Below are 13,072 nucleotides of genomic sequence, written 5' to 3' on the forward strand. Positions count from 1 at the left end.
GTCCACCACAGAAGTAGCACTCTGGAGTCTTAACACCAGACCTCTTCCAGTTTCTTGATACAGCATCTAGCTCTTATTTTGTTTCTTGTTTCTCTTCAAACATTTTTTAGTTGTGTTTGGATCGTTTCGAAGGCACGGCAGATTGTTGTGGCCCTTTCAAGTGTCAGTCCATGTCCTTCTGCCAAAGGCTTTTCGCGAATTAATGCGCTCTTGACACCACACACAATGTTGTTACGGCTCATTTCACTCTCGTTATTGTAGCCGCAGGTTTTGACAAGAATCTTAAGTTCGGCTATGAATTTGTCCACATTTTCTGTATGCCATTGGTCACTTTTCTGAAACACAAACTGTGAGAAGACTTGGTTTTGTTTTGAGGCAGCATAATCTCGAAACTTCTTAACGTATGGAATAAGTTTGTCAATTTTCTGTCTCTGTAATATCAAATGTCTTCAAAAGTTCACGTCCTCAAAAGTTCATGGACGTCAAGTTCACGGCCAAAAGTATCTCCAACCCACATGAAGAGGTATGCACATTGGACCTTTTCTGCTTTTTCAGCTATGGAGCCATCAAACATTAGTTTTGCATGGTTTTCGAATTTTGTCCATTCATTGTCAAAATTATCTACATCCCAGTTGATCAAAGGTTCTTGGACATCTGTGTCAGGTTTATTTGGTTTGGATTCCACTCCTAACATCATGCAGAATTTTGAATAATCCTTTTATTTATACGAAAGCACCTAATTTAATTCACACCATAAGCAAAGCAAATCAAAGCAAAGCGCATAATAAACAAAGCAAAGCATGGACAGCTCGCAGGTAGGTAAGCATAGCACACACAGTGCAGGTGGGTAGTACTACAGACTGCAAGTATGAAGGTCTGAAATTACTATTTTGAAAAATTTATTTCAGATGAAACTGTTTTAAGCTACAGATTTCAGCTTAACTGAAATTGAAGACTCGAGAAATAGATTTTAGGATGACATAAATGGCACCTTCTTGTAAAAAAATGATGAAATTATATGTTTATTGGAGAAATAAATTATATGTAATTTGTAATGTGACGCTTATATTGTTTGTATTTACGTAATTTATTAATTACATATTATTTATATTTAATATTCATATATATTTTTTTTATGTAAATGACGTCACACACATCCATCTCAATATTTTGCAATTTAAAGAACAAAAAAGATACAAGATAGTACGGCTATGACGTTAGGTTCTAATAAAAAAAAGGCTGCCTAGAGGAAGACGTGAAAAACGCGAATTTCGGATTGTTGACTATTTCAAACATTCTCCCACTAACCTTTGCTTTAGCCGTTCAAGATAGTCTGGTTATATTTGATGGTCTGAGTTGTTCATTTTCAACAACTGTGACCTTACATTTATTCTGGTCAAACTCTTGGTTTTGTTCCGTCTAATGATTAAATTTGTTGAATAAAAATACCTTCTTTTTATACTAAAAACGAAAAAAATTAGAATCACCCAAAAGAAATAAACTAAAATTGGTGTGATAAAAACGAATTTCTTTTCCTCTCAGATGTAGGACACTAAAAAAGTTGAAAAGTAAGTAATTGCTCTCTCAAAATCTCATGAAAATTAAAGTTGATTTCTCTGCTAAGCACCGAAAAAATCCCACGAACTGCAAAATTGTGTCTGTTATACCTCAGAGTCCTTCATCTTTGTACATTTAATTTATTCTAAGACGTTCGTCTGACGTAATTTAAACTGAACTGGTCCGAGGAATACACTAGATATAAACCTAATAGCGTATCTCAGTGGTAAAAGATGAACACCCTGCCAAATCAGGGTTAACTTAAGGACACTATGTGCATCCCAGCTATTACTGGAATTAGCAGCATTATTTAGTTCAGAATTTAGAAAACCAAGAATACGTTGTTGCACTAAATCAAAAGATCCCATAAACATTCTGATTATCCAATTGGAATTTTCCGCAATATCTTTGGAATAGGTAGGGATATAAAGCTGAAACTGTCAGAGATTTTTAACGAGAATGTTGAGCTTAATCAAAATATAACTATGTGCATCATGGTATAGGTAGTGGTATTAAGTTGTAACTTTCAGAGTTGAGGGGAATTTTAAACAGAGTAAAAAAAGTGCAACTAAATAAATCACGATTGTCAAAAGTGCGCATATAAAAAATGTGAGGATGGAGACGCTATTGATATTTAGTTGAAACTTTTCTGGGATGCTGAACTAAATCAAAATACACAATGTACACAAAGGTTGTTAAAGTGATATCTCCAATATCCTATATACAGTTAAAGGCATTAAGTTGAAGCTTTCAGACGAGATTCATGGGGGAAGAAGGGCTTAATAAGAATATAAGTTGTGAATCTTGATTATCAGAGGAGCGGTTAATGCAATATAGAGGGAGAGGTTAATGACTCTTAGTCGAAAATCTTAGAGAATTTCCAGGGGCATTTTGATACAAAATAAAAGACGCTAATTACAAGTTATAAATAAATGTTAGATATTTCAATTTTTACGCCAAAAACGAGTAAAGCTGAGGAAATTATTTTAACTAGTAACAAATCTTGGTCAAAATAGCAAAACACGATAAAATAGCTTTTCAAAGAAAAGCGAACAGACATACTAAACTTATGGCCATCATGAACAAATCCTATAATTTTTCGAATTCAAAATGACCAGAAACTACTTTTATAGAATAAATGAAATCTAAAACCAACTGATATTAAACAGACATTAATTCCAAGTATAATGATAAAAGTCGCTAAAACAGATGAGTGAAACAATCTAAAATCGAGTAAAAATCAAGTAGGCCATCCGTTTCTCTATACAAAGACTAGGAAATTTTTGTCTGCTTTTCAGAAACATGATAGATAAAGTTGTCCTCCTCCCTCTATTTGTACTTTTTGGATTTTGTTTAATTCTACGGCCCACGGTTAAGAACCATACTTGACCACTGTCATCAATATAGCGTCCTATATTTTAGTTATGGTCCGTAGACTTATATTCCTTATTTCAAAACGTTCTTCAACTGTGAAAATACAGCCCGATTCTGGGCTAATCTAGTTTTAACATGTTCAGTGCTCCTACTGTCTTCACTAATAATGTTACCAAGGTAAGTGAAGAAGTCCCATGATTAATCCTTGCGATAGCCAGCGTCACTTTTTTGTATTAATTTATTTCTAGCCTTATCAAATTTCTCTTCTTAATATTAATCTTCAAGCCCAATCTAGCAACCTGAACTCCCTGAACCTCTTAAAGTTCACTCATTTTGCTTCTTTGGGATTTTATTTATTTTTACAGTTAGGTCTTGTAGTTTTGGGTTTGAAATATTATGGGAATTTGTTTCTGCTGGTCTTAAGCTTAAAATGACTTTACTTTTCATTGTAAAAAACTTCTTTTTAGGTATGTTTACTTAAATTAATTATCGGAAAATGGCAGCATGTTTAACCTTTTTGCGTCAAAAGGCCCCAATGCATTCAGGTAATGGTCTCAGAAAACATTGAGGATAGTGGTATCTAAATTAAAAACCCAGAAAATACGGTGGGCAGGCGGTTTATCAAAAGAATATATCTAAAGAGTGACTTACAGTATTAAATTGGAACTTAAAGAAAAAGACCAGAGGCCTGATAAATTGACCAAAGACAATAGGTACGTGCTACTACTACTTCTACCTTGCAACTTCTTCTACTTTTACTACTACTACTACTACTACTACTTCTACTGCTTCTACTACTGCTAGTGCTACTACTAATATTCCTACTCCTTCCGCTACTACTACTCCTATTACCACAACTACTACTACTTATACTATCAGGAGTACTAAAAAATCTATATAATAGCTTGAAAATATCAGATAAGGTTAAGGAAGAAGTTGAACGAAACCAAAACACACTCTTTGCACACTGGCTGTCAAACGGACAAATAAAAAATATCTTAGAAATGGCTTATATTATTAAGTTTAAACCCAAAAGGGATGAAGAAATGAATACTTAATTGTCCAATTGGCAATATTTTATTTTCAAATATAATTTTTTATACCAAATTTGCCTTCCATAATGTAGAGATAAAAAAGATCAAAAATACAGTTTTTAAGGCCAAACGAAAATACTGCAAAAACACACAAAGTGAATCGAGAAGTAAGCTATCCAATATTGCTACGGGGTTTCCACCAGGTGACGCGACTTCGAGTATGGCGTTGAAGTTGAAAAACAAGCGAGCCAATACAGATAAACCTTGCACCACTATTAGGCAAACTAAATTAAAACTGTACATTGGCTGCTGGAATGTGCAATCCGTCAAACACAAAACTAATGAAGTCCTCCTCGTGCACAAAATGGAAAGACACAAAATCGATATACTTTGCCTATCCAAAACAAAAATATGCGGCTCTAACAAAAAAGTAATTACTGCCCCTGAAACACTCCAACAATGCTATTTTTTCTATTCAGGAGTTGAGAACAACTCGGGGCTCCACGGTGTAGGATTCTAACTACGTTAAAGAGCCAGAAATGCTCTTCTAAAGTGGGAAAAAATTTACCCCTGTCTAGCCAGGATTAGACTCAAGGGAAGCCCAGCTAATATACCTCGACTGTCAGCCTAAGCCCTACGCGTGATGCCCTAAACGAGACGAAAGACGATTCTTACACGGAACTACAGACCGTGAATTCAGGTATAGCCGCAAGAGACTACCTAATTGTAGCTGGAGACTTCAAAGCTAGATTGGAACCTAAGGACCAACCCGATAGAAAAGGGCTTTGTAATTTTGGATTAGATCAACGTTGCAAAAATGGTGAAAGGCTAGTAAATTACGCCCTGATGAATCAACTGACTGCTTCCAACACTCTTTCCCAGCATAAGCCGAGCCACCTTTTAACTTGGTATTCAAACGATGGCGTTACCAGGGCCTAAATTGACTGTGTAGTCATCCATCAGCGATGGAGAAGCTCTGTTCAAGATTCAAGTTCTTATAAGGCAGCAGATACTGGATCAAAATCTGGGTCAGAGCACAAACTGATCATCACAAAAATTTTCCTTCGTCTTCCAACACGCAGAAAGAGTAAAACAGAACCTCACATTGATAGCAGTAAACTAAAGGATGAAACTGTCAAACATGCACTCAGCTTAAAACTGACTAACTGCTTTGATGCAGTAGATTGTGATTAGTTAAGCTTTGAGTATAAGTGGGGATCATTCTCGGCGACAGCTGGGAAGTTTCTAGGGAACACAAAGCGAAACGACAACACTAGATCTCTTCGAAAACTCTTTCCTTAGTTGAGCAGTAACTGCAAAACTTCAACTCCTAGCTGTATGAAGAGTTAATTGCTAAGCAATATAATTTTGAATTTTAACAAATCTCGATTTATAAACTAAAATTAGCTGGTAGTGAAACTATTGGTCAAGGTAGTTAATTTGATAATTGAAATGGTATATTTTTACTTCTTTGTCACACCTATGGTACTCTTCAAACACGGGATCCATATAACGAAGAGAACCAATCTGTCTGTTAAAAGTGCAATCAAGTTTATAGTAAATTTGCGGATATTCAGCTCCAAGACAGGTGAAAAAGTCTTGGTCACCAACTCCTGAATTTACATGGTACTTTTCGAACAACGAAATGTATCCAGAGTCCGACAGACGATAGTTGTATTCCTTACTTCGACGCATTTTTTCCAAATCAAATAAAATAAGTCCAGCATTGAAGCCCTGAAAAGAAAATCTGTTACAAGATTCACCATGGTTTTTGCAATTAGCATTTTTTTACATTTAGATTTGATTTAGCACCTCATAGATCATTATGATATTTCTTTTTTTTACTCAATGTGATTTTTTTTTTAAATCACTTAGAATTTGTATAATGTAAAATATAAGTGTCATGACTTACAAAATCATTGATTGACATCTATGGCTGAATCAGAGTAATTAGTTTTATCTCAAATTAGCAAGGCATTAATTTTTTTGGAACCAAAGATTGAAATGAAAATGGAAATGCTAGACAAAAAGAAATTAGAGTTAAAGGAAGAGAACTCTATTGATGTGAATAATTTTGAATAGTTTTGAGAGTTTCACTCATTTCAGTCAAACCTAAAGGGTATTTTGTTTGCTTTTAAAGATTTCTTGACAACACCTCTATTATTTGGGATTTTCTCACAAAATGGAAATGACAAAATTACTAATTTTGCAACAAGTTCTCATCCCTCTGGTGTTCAAATTAATTTGAAAGCGAATACACATAAGAAGTTGTAAAAATTTCTTTGAAACTTCATTCATAGGGTACATTTAACTGTCACAAAAGGTAATTAACATTTTAAGAAACTCGGCTTTATTCAATTGTATGTTTCTTTTTCTACAAAAATAATTAAGTTAAAAGTTTTTCCAATACCCCCCGTAGATATTGTAAAAAAGACTTCAAAGAGATTTTTCAAGAAACACCATCAACCAAATGGCACACAACTGATTCGAAACCTGAAGAATTTTCTCTCACGGTTCTTTTCATAATGGGATGCTCATGACCTATTAAATTCAAGGAGATAAAAAAAATACTGGATCCCTAACGAATAGGCCTAATTCTAATCCTACACACTAAAGTGATCAATGGAAACCTTTATTGGATAGAATTAGCATGGTTTTGCCTTGTAACTAAAAACTAAGTGTTAAAATTAAGAAAAAAGTGTTAAAAAAAGTGTTAAAATTACAAAGCTATTGCGGAAACCGAGAAATCTTTAAAATTGAAATAACCACCTCCAATGCTCTATTGCTATGAGCACCTAGTGAAAATAACTTCATTTTTTCAAGCAAAAAAAAACTACAAGAAAGTCTTATATTAAATTAAATTGAGACAATCTAGTCCCATACCAATTACAAACTTCCTCCCAATTTCATCGCTGAGTACTTCACTAGGCAAACTATTGCCTATATTCGTCTGTGTGAGTTCGAAGGTGCAACAGTTGTTGTTCTAGAGACTGTCATATAATTTGTTCGTTTCTTAAGCTGACTTTTCGCCCTGAAATGGACTACTTAGCAGATAATCGAAGAACTTCTTGGGAACCAGACCAATTAAGGATTGATGACTTCACTTGATATTGAAACGTCTTATCTAGGACACACCCAAGGAATTTTTATGTGCTTGATTTGTGTATTCTGAATTATTTGGACCACTCCCAATGAGAAACCATAAAAGGTGATATTGGTTGAAGAAATATCCATTTGACATTGAAAAAAAAGTTAAATCGACCAGGTTAAAGTATGACAATAAATATTTTCAAATAAATGTTTTAAAGCTAAAAGCAAAACACAAACAGACACATACAAGAAAACCTGCAATGAAAAAGTAGTCAAAATCAAGTACAATTGATACAAAAATTTGCTTAAATCGTTATTTCATTACTGAATTTCAGACCTATAAGTCAAAACCATTAGTAACTGTGGCGATTTTCAATGTAGAACCCACTGAGAGGGACAGTAGAGACTCAGACTAAACGAAGTAAAATTACCAGAACAAATTGACAAAACAAATCCTAAAAATAAGTTACTTTTTTATGGGAGCTTTATTTCCTAATTCTGACCAAATTGGAATTGCTGTTCACCTAGATTACATATTCTTTACCTGAGAAGAACCTAATCCAACATCAAGATGCAGATTAGGAACATAGGCCTTAAAATCTCGGCCGGACTGCTAGTCTTCAATATTAAAAAAAAATCTTTTTTTGCAGTTATTAAGCAAATAAGCAGTTTGTTTTGTATCAAAATCATGCAACAAAAATAATAAAAATGATCATTTCACTAGACTGAGGCTACTCAAAAGATACAAAAATCTTTTGTATTCTATTTATTATTTATTATTTATTTATATTTTATTAATAATACATTAAAATCCCCAAAGTAGACCGCAAAATAGAACATCATTTATATAATTTCATTGAATTCGGACAAAGTGAATAGGTTAGTACCTATTAACCCAGATAATAGAACATGTATAACCAGGAATGGGGTTTAATCAACATTAAGTAAGGAATAAGCAAAGATGTATTATCGCTTAATTTTCAATAAACAAAAAGAAAGAAAACCAACTACTCCATCATATAGAGAATTCAAAATTGAAAAAGAAAATTAAATGCTAAACCCACATAATTAATATCAGATCAAAAGCTAAAAATTAAAATATTGCCGAAATAAGCAGGGTAAGGATAGACATAGTGAGTAGGAAGCAAATAAAAAAATTACGTTATTGATTACAAACTATTTTTGATGGAATAAACCGACAAAACTTCACTAAATTTAAAATCTAAGATTGAAGGAAAATGTTATGAACATTATTGCCACATTCCAATGACAAACTTGCCATTTCAAATGGGTATGGCAAATTTTTTTTCAAAACACATAATTTTCCTTTCCAAGGCCTGTGAAGAGGAGGTAAAGTAACTTTTAAATGTATTCAAATATACTTGGATTAAAAATCCAATTTTGTATCCATGGATACAAAAGCGTTTGAGCAATAATAAAAGATAGTTAGCTTAGCTAGGTAAATAAGTACTGTATCAATTAAAATTTTATACTAAGTAAATTAATCAAATAGTAGCACCTATTCAATTTTAAATTGTAAACCTTTGAAAATCCATCGCATAATACACATCTGCTAAAAAAGGAGGTAAATGATTCGGCACTAGACCCTTAAGGTTCAAACCAGCAGTGCTGATCTCCGTCTCAAGGTTTTTCAGCCAGGAAATGCAAAGGGGGGATGAGATGCTACACATCTTCTACCACCTCAATGACCTTTTCGATTATTGATTTGTAAAAATTTGGGTATTGATAAAAAATTTACTATTAAATTTAATATGTAATCATTTATGTTTCGATAAAGTTTATTTATAAGATCTCGAAGAAGACAAATATCAAGACCTAATTCAAACCAGAAATTCTTTAGGAGGGAAAAATGGACAGAATATATGGTTTGCAAGTAATGATAAGGACGATATCGTAGAAGCAGACAACTTAGACCCTAATTATACGAATTTATTTATCTTTGAGAATTCTTCAACAGAAAAAGCTTAGAAGAACATTGAAGATTTATTCGTGAGCGGTAGAAAACGAAATACATCAATAATATATATTTCTCAAAGCTATTTTGATGCCCCTATAAGCATACGATTAAGTTGTAATTATTTTACATTTATCAAACATTCTAATCTAAGCCAAATTGATACAATCAGACAAAATCATAGATCCGACAGAAAAAGGATGAATTACTCAACTATTTCAATCGTGGTTTAAAGGATTGTGGATTTGTGTTTAATGATCTGAAAACAAACTAATAATCTCTAAAATATTGAAAGAACTTTGACTTAATATTATAAAAAAGACGTGTTTTATATACTACTGATGTGTACTGACATGTAGCCTACCATGCTACTCACTGAATAAAATTGGTTAATAAATTCATTTGTATAATAAATGAATAAACTTGGAAGTTTAGGAAAGAAAACCATTAAAGATAATAGTGACAGTAAATTACCCGATGACGATGGTAATCTTGATATACAGGGTAAGAGATTGATTAATTTAGGTCATCTGAAATTACAAAATTATGCTATTACTTTACAAAGTGTGAAAATTATTTTAAACTATTACAAGGGTGCAGTTATTAGTCAGTTTATAAGTAAGGATATTGATATATTAACCAAACTTTATCAATCACCTAATAATATGTTGACTAGAGTCAATTGTGAAGGATTATTCGTGAAAAATATTACAAAAATAACAAGAGAAGATATAAATGTGGAAAACAGAAGAATTGAAAATATTGCAAACCCAGAAAATTTTGCAGATGCAATTAATCTTTAAAAGTTAAAGGATTTCAAACAAGAAATTATTAGGGATTATATCCTAAACAAACCGAAATTAGGAGAAGATATTAGCAATTGCACTAAAATGTATCTACCACCTGACAAAATACTGAATGGAGTGGATGACAAGGGACTAATTTTAAAAAATACCTTAAAAGTAAAAAAAATAGGATATTAATGTCAAAAATAGAATAATTAGAAATATTACAAGCCCAAAAAAGGGTGCAGATGCTCTTGATTTTTCAACATTTTTAGCATACTTAAAGGGTTTTATATACTAACCTGAACGTTTAGGCAATTCCAAAAATATTATGATAAATACATGTGAAAAGATTCAGATGAAGTATTTCAAAGGAGAATGAAAGGAAGATTGAAGGAAAAAATAATAAAAGATTTTTTCAAATAAAATAATTCAATAATAAATAGCACGTTTTAGCCAGTATACAATTTATCTATCCCCTTTAAAAAAAGAAAATTAAAATCAACCTTTAAGGTGAAACAAAGAGTTCAAACTCATTTTTTTTACAGCGGAAAAATGACAGAAAACCTTTGAAATTTCCTTTTAACCAATGGCAAGACACTAAAACGGAAAAATTTAAGAAAAAAAAAGGAAGTGAAACTGATGCATCGTACAAACGGCTGGTCCAAAACGAGGGATTTTAATCATTTTTAATACCTTTAGCTGTTGAACTTGGAAAATTTGCTTTGACAAATGTTGCTACAGACTTAGGAAAGTATGCAGGTAAAGAAGTTGCTGAAAAAAATTACTGGTAACTCTGGCAGAGCTTTAAAATTATTTTTAAAATTATAGGAGTTATCCTACTTCCTATTAAAGAACTATTACTACGAACGAATGTAAATACTGAAGTACACATTTATAACTACTAAAACGAAAAAAACAACAAAAAAAACGAAAAAAACAAAAAAAAACATTTAGATTAGATGTCGTCACAACTCCACAGTCGATGTAGCCGAGCGTCATTTCCAGATCTAGCGAAAATACGGCCGTGATCGGACCATACGTTGTGGTTACCTAACCTATTATGAGCCAGTTGGAGAATTTCTCGTCGCTTCTTAGTTAAACTTTCTGACACAAATATACCAGATTTGGCCAGTTTGCTCTTAGCAGCAAATACCTTTCTAGCCAAATCCTTAGACAAAAACTGGGCGAGTTCCGGGGCAATCATATCAGGCCGCGTAGGATTCGCTGGAAGGGTAAATCTATACACTTCAGTTAGTTCAGAAAAATTAACCTGTACGACCATTTTGTCCGAGATAATATTATTAATACACGGTTTTACATCATTACCCGGAGCTTGTTTGACACCACTGAAAATAGGTGAATCCAGCCTATCTTCCTGCTCAATATCGTCAAGTCTACTTTCGATCTTTTTCACTCGCTCTTCGAGTATCATGAAGCTGTTTTTTAGCGATTTTAGTTGCTTTTCGATAAAATCAAATTTTCGCGAGTATTCGACCATCAAAAAATCATATACGTCAGATATAATTGATTCAGCCGAGTGCGGGAGTTGATTTTTTATGCGATCAGAAACTTTACGTGAGATTTCATCCCTGAGATTCATTTTTTACCGCTTCCAATTCTTGTTGGGTCTGAGTTAGTCTCATGCTCAGGTCAGAAGATTGGTTGTCTATATCTGGGATTAGATTTGACGGATGATTTTTCGAAAGATGTCCTTGTTGGTCGGTGCTGTTAGAAACAGTGCCCTTGCGCTTAGCACGATAATTTTCCAAGTATGGCTGGTACATTTCTGGATCATTTTCTATTTCATAGAAAGCGAGCTTGGCTTCATTAGTAGTTTTTTTGCAGTGCCTCTGTTCTCTTTAATTTGACGTCGTGGAGGCTTTGGGTATAGACTGTTTGAAAATCATGCGACCCGTAGCAGAAAACGGTGAATTTTGCTGGACCTGACGCTTGCTTGACTTCACCAATAATCTTAACTGGCCACAAAGGATAACCGTGAAACTTAGCAACCACAATATCTCCGATTTTCCAAGACGCCATCGTAAACTACTAATTAGTAACTCTAATTAACATGAGACAAAGACTTACACGGAAGGGGGGTTTCTTACGACCCCCCAGCTTCAAATAGGGCAAGATCTTATCCAATTAGGTTTGCAGCAGGCTAATCCAATCAATGTCCTGCATATGATATGACACGAACAAATTATAACACTGATTAAACGAGTTTAGAAGCGCATAAATAACAAAAAATCAATGATACCCTTAAAAAATTATTAACCTAACTGCTAATTACACCATATTCCTTTCTTTAGAGGTGTGTTTTCTTTAGATACCCTACCAAACAAAATCAATAAAACAGAATACGGTGTAATTAATTACAATTTAAGTAGGCTACCTGGCACTAATTGGACTTGTTATTTAAATGATCCTAAATTTCTATTTGTAGCACTTTGATTTGTTTCGCATTCCACTAGAAAATGAAATAGCACACCTTTTAAAGACTTCAAATAAGCCAACTGCTCATCATTCAATTCCAATACAATATTTAAGTAATGTCAATTGTAGGCATTTATGTGTGGAGTTTATTAAAAAAACATTCATGGGAGTGATCCTCGGAATTTTATCTAAATTTTATTCCTTACAATAAATGGAAGAAGACTTAGAGAAATGACCATTTGTTTGTCGTAGAAGTTGTAAATATTGTGAAAATTTTATAATTGCTATGAAAGTATATAAATATATATTTAGTGCTTCAGGTTTATCTACTTTCGCTGTATTACCCCTTTCTCCTTTATGTCTTGGCACAGTTTTTGATTGATATACTTGAAAAATACAAAGGAGTAGCAAAAAGAAAGACTGAGTACAAAACAGCTTATTCATTTTATTTAGAATTGCTTGCTATGTGCAAATCAAGTGAAAGGGCTATTTAAGAAATAAATAGAGGAGAAAATAAATGAAACAAAACATTACAATACTTTCCACGTAAAAAATATACGGTATAAGTGAAATTAAATGGTTATAAATATTGCGTAAAGTCTGTAAAGTTCGAAACATAAATAAAACCCAAGACATAAATTTATGCTCGTTTTCTAATCGCCTCCACCTATCGTTAAAAAACAATATACGTTTTTTTACAGTTCAAAAAATGATGAAGAAGGTAGCTCGCTTCTCTATACAAATAACAACACAGCAATTTCTCTCGAGTTTTTCGAAGATTCAGTCTGTATTTCCACTCTATTGATCAACCAAGGTTT

Source organism: Artemia franciscana, chromosome 6, assembly GCF_032884065.1.
Source record: "Artemia franciscana chromosome 6, ASM3288406v1, whole genome shotgun sequence".
Classification (NCBI taxonomy): Eukaryota; Metazoa; Arthropoda; class Branchiopoda; order Anostraca; family Artemiidae; genus Artemia; species Artemia franciscana.